The sequence below is a fragment of the Myotis brandtii genome, unplaced genomic scaffold (genome assembly GCF_000412655.1).
Source record: "Myotis brandtii unplaced genomic scaffold, ASM41265v1 scaffold654, whole genome shotgun sequence".
Lineage (NCBI taxonomy): Eukaryota > Metazoa > Chordata > Mammalia > Chiroptera > Vespertilionidae > Myotis > Myotis brandtii.
The window spans coordinates 1,066,355-1,071,690 of record NW_005370538.1 but is presented as its reverse complement, the minus strand read 5'-3'; positions in this window follow the sequence as shown (position 1 = coordinate 1,071,690).

The window sequence follows — 5,336 nt, the reverse complement described above, 5'->3', positions numbered from 1 at the left end:
AGAAGGGGAGGGCAGTTGGGGGCAACCAGGCCGGCAGGGGAGGGCACTTGGGGGTGAGATCAGCCTGGCAGGGGAGGTTAGTTAGGGGTGATCAGGCAGGGAGGCAGAGGCAGTTAGGGGCAATCAGGCAGGCAGGCAGGTGAGCGGTTAGGAGCCAGTGGTCCCAGATTGCGAGATGGATGTCCAACCGGTCGGACATCCCCCAAGGGGTCCCCGATTGGAGAGGGTGCAGGCTGGGCTGAGGGAATCCCCCCACCCTGTGCACAAATTTGGGGCAAGATCAGGCCAGCAAGGGAGGGCAATTAGGGGTGATCAGACAGGCAGAGGCAGTTGGGGGCAAGAACAGGCCGACAGGGGAGGGCAGTCGGTGGTGATCAGGCAGGCAGGCAGAGGCAGTTAGGGGCGATCAGGCAGGCAGGCAGAGAGATTAGGGGTGATCAGACAGGCAGGAGGGGTTAGGGTTAGAAGCCAGCAGTCCCAGATTGTGAGAGGGATGGCTGACCACCGGTTTAGGCCCGATCCTGGTGGTCAGACATCCCCTAAGGGGTCCCCGATTGGAGAAGGTGCAGGCTGGGCTGAGGGAACCCCTCCACCCCCTGTGCACGAATTTCGTGCACTAGGCCACTAGTATTTAATAAAAGAAGGCAGAGGAGCAGATTCCCACAGGTTGATGGTACATAGTGAGGCCCTGGTTTCAGGTCTGTGCCTAATATATTTTGTGACCAGAATGTTGGATGCTTGTGGTACCCTATTAATTTGCTATCCCCTTTTCTGCTCACTCTTATTACCACACACAAAATCTCCAACTAAAAACCAGACAGTAATTTATTCATGAGGCCATGGTATCAAGACATGCCACCAATGAAGTGATCTATCCTTGGCATAAAGCTTTTTTCCAAGTGTTAATTAGATAGAGGCTCTTAATATTAGACCCATTCAGCGTCAGCCTCAGGGGGCTACTAACTCATGTTACAAATTCTCTTGCTGATTTTAATCAAGAACTAAGCTACACAGACTTTTTTAGTTGCTATTTTAGTGGGGAAAGAACAATGCAAATGTTGGTTCTTTAATATGACCTTCAGCTGCACAGAGCATCATGGGATCTTTTACCACAATGGCGCAGAGCAGGCATCTCAAAACAATTTATTAGAATGACTTGTGTATTTTGAAGCTTTATCTAATTGGTGTTCAAACTTGTTGCTGCATCTTCACCTCTTTCCTTATCTCTATGGACTCCCAGCAGAGAATAGAGAGCATCCATAAATCACTCTTCCCTCACACATTTACATGCACGTGTTCACATGAAGACACACAACTCTCCCATACCATGCCATCCCAATCCCTACACACACTGAGGACCTTGGAATAGAATTGTGTTAGATCTGTAATGGTTGAGAAACATCACAGACCAACTCCCTCATTTCATAGATGGGGAAGCCGAGGCTCAAAGAGAGTTTGTGCACAGCAGAGCCAGGATTAAAAAAAAAATCAGTTCTGGTACCATAAGTACCATGTTTCTGTATTTGCCCACCATGAGCTTAACTTTTCATCAGGGCACAAAAATACACAATTAAACTCAATATATACATCATTTGCTCTCTGTGTATGAAACATTATGCTATGTACTAGAGGTATTTTATAGGGGAGTAAAATATAATCCTGATCCAGTTGGGATAAATAAAGATGTATGCAAATATGTTGAATACAAGCAGATTGTTAAGAATTCACACAGATGTGCCAAGTAATTTAGAGATTAAAGTTGCTTCTTTTGTATTTCATGGAGAGGATTTTTATAATGCTTAAAGAAGCTAAGAATTAGCATTAGTATTGGAAGTGTTCTTCTGAACTTGTTTTGAGAAACTTCAAAAGTACTTCTAATTAAAATAAATAGTATCTCTGAAAACAAAAATAATAAAAAGAATAAAAATATGTAGGTTTTGGAAGGGTTCAAGGAAATGGGAATATGGATATATTGCTGTTGGCAATTATGAAAAAAATTAACAGTATGTATTGGGAGCTTTAAAATGTGCATATCCGAAGATGGCGACCGGCAGGAAGGCAGGGAGGGAGAGAGTGTGAGAGCGTGAGGGAGTGATAGAGGAGTGTGTGGACGTGTGTGGTGTGTGTGTGTATGAGCTAGGGACAGTTAGATTCTGTAGGTCTTCTAAGGGGCTGCTAAAGCGGGCAGTCTTAGATGGCGGAGCCCCGCTCCCAGTGCGGATACTCCTGGGCAGCCAGCACAGGAACAGAGACTATGCCATCTTGAGAAACAGAGCTGCTTGAGACTAGGATCCTGGCCTCAGCACCACCCAGTCTGGTCTCAGACGCAAACCAGGACCCTGCAGCCACTGGGGACAGAGACCTGCGACCACAGCTACAGAGCCTCGGACACCAAGAGTCCAGAAATCCCTGCGGCAGATCCATGAGTAACAGAACCCATCCCCCTCCCGGCAGGCTCGCAGGCAGAGCCCTAGAAACTGATAGACCCACCCCTTGCCCGGGCCTCAGTGCTGCTACAGGGACCTTAGCCTGGAAGTGCACGAACACCTGGAACTTGTCCCTTGCAGCGCAGGCTAAGGGAGCCTTGGCCTGAAGTGCGCGAACACCTGGAACTTGTCCAGCGCAGCGCAGGCTAGGGGAGCCTTGGCCTGGGAGCTAATGCGCGAACACTGGGAACTTGTTCCTCACAACACGGGCCTCAGGACCCCTATTCTCCGGGCAGGAGGCAACACCAAGCACCACTGACTTGACTGTGTTTCTTATCACCTGCGCCTGGGATCCCTGATTCCCTGTGCATTCATACTAAGAGCCAGTGACTCCAATTCTTGGGGCACGTGCACACCTGATTCCCTGTGCATTCATACTAAGAGCCAGTGAATCCAATTCCTGGTGCAAGGGCACACAGGGACCCTGATTCTCAAGGCGAGGTTGCGCGAAGCAACAGAGACTCTGATACTGGATTCTTGGGGAACTCTGACTCCTGGCGCACGCTAGGGGGCTCTGATTTTCAACACACTCCAGAGGGGTCTCTGTTTCAGCATGGTGCAGGCGGGGTCCCTGATTCTAAGTGCGCACACAAGGCCACATTGAGCACTGGTAATGCTGACTATGAGCAAGCCTGGTTCCCACCAACCCACCACAAGCACACATCTTAGTGTCAGAGCTCTTCAGTGACACTAGGGTGGTGCGAAGCTCCCACGGCACATGGCCTAGGTCCATGCAACTCGACGTTTGAACCATCTGGAGATAATCAAGTTGAAGCGTGCAACATGACAGAAAAAGAATTCAGAATAATGGTTGTACAATTCATTCACCGGATGGATGAGAAAATCAACAACCTATGCAAGAATCAGGAAGAAATGAAAAGTGATATAGCTACAATCAAAAACACCATGGAAAGTTTCAACAGCAGACTAGAAGAAGCAGAGGACCGAATTAGTGAGTTAGAAGATAAGGCAGAGAAACAAGCTCAATCTGAACAGCAACTGGAGAAAAAAATTAAAAAACAGGAGGAGAGCCTAAGGGAGCTTCAGGACAACATGAAACGAAGTAACATACGCATAATAGGGCTGCAAGAAGGACAAGAAGAGCAGCAAGGATTAGAAAATCTATTTGAAGAAATAATGACAGAAAACTTCCCAGATATGGGGAAGAAAAAAGTTATACAAGTACAGAGAATCCCAAGCAAGATGAACCGCAAGAGACCCACATGAAGACACGTCATAATAACGATGGCAAATGTACATGACAAAGAGAGACTATTAAAGGCTGCAAGAGAGAGACAGAAAGTTACCTACAAAGGATCCCCCATCAGATTATCAAACGATTTCTCAACAGAAACACATCAGGCCAGGAAAGAATGGACAGAAATTTACAAAGTGATGCAAAGCAAAGGACTGAATCCAAGAATACTCTATCCAGCAAGGCTATCATTCAAAATTGAAGGGGAAATAAGAAGCTTCACAGACAAAAAAAGGCTAAGGGAGTTCATCACCACCAAGCCAGCAATGCAAGAAATGCTAAAGGGACTGGTGTAAAAAGAAGAAATAAAAAGCCCAGAAAGAAAACAGCCACACAAAAAAAGAAATGGCTACAAACAAGTACCTTTCAATAATAACTTTAAACGTAAATGGACTAAATGGTCCAATCAAAAGACATCGAGTGGCTGAATGGATAAAAAAACATGACCCATACATTTGCTGTTTACAAGAGACCCACCTCATTAAAAGGGACTCACACAGACTGAAAGTGAAGGGATGGAAAAATATCTTTCAGGCAAATGGAAATGAAAAAAAAGCTGGGGTAGCAATACTTATATCCGACAAAATAGACCTCAAAGTGAAGGCCATAACAAGAGATAAGGAAGGCCACTTCATAATACTAAAGGGATCAATACAACAAGAGGATATAACCCTGATAAACATATATGCACCCAATGCAGGAGCACCCACATACATAAGAAAACTCCTGGAAGACATCAGGGGAGAGATCGACAACAATACAATCATAGTAGGGGACTTTAATACACCACTGACATCACTGGATAAATCTGCTAGACAAAAAATCAGCAAAGAAACAGCAATCCTAAATGACTCACTAGATCAGATGGACTTAATTGACATCTTCAGAACACTTCACCCCAAAGCAACAAAATATACGTTCTTCTCAAGTGCTCATGGGACATCTTCAAAAATAGACCACATATTGGGTCACAAACAAAGTCTCCCCAAATTCAAGAAGATTGAAATCATACCAAGCATCTTCTCAGACCACAAGGGCATAATATTAGAAATAAACTACAATAAAAACAACCCAAAATACTCAAACACTTGGAAGCTGAATAGCATGTTATTAAATATTGATTGGGTTACCAATGAGATCAAAGAAGAAATTAAAAACATCCTGGAAACTAATGACAATGAAAACACAACAATCCAAAACCTTTGGGACACAATGAAAGCAGTCCTGAGAGGGAAGTTTATAGCTCTACAGGCCTACCTCAACAAACAAGAAAAAATGGTAGTAAATCATCTAAATCTACAGCTCAAAGAATTAGAAAGAGAGCAACAAGAAAAGCCCAGAGTGAGCAGAAGGAAGGAGATAATAAAGATTAGAGCAGAAATAAATGACATAGAGACCAAAAAAACAATACAGAAAATCAATGAAACCAAGAGCTGGTTCTTTGAAAGGATAAACAAGATCGACAAACCTCTAGCCAGGCTCACCAAAAAGCAAAGAGAGAGGACCCAAATAAACCAAATCAGAAATGATAGAGGCGAAATAACAACAGACCCCACAGAAATACAAATGATTGTTAAAAAATACTATGAACAACT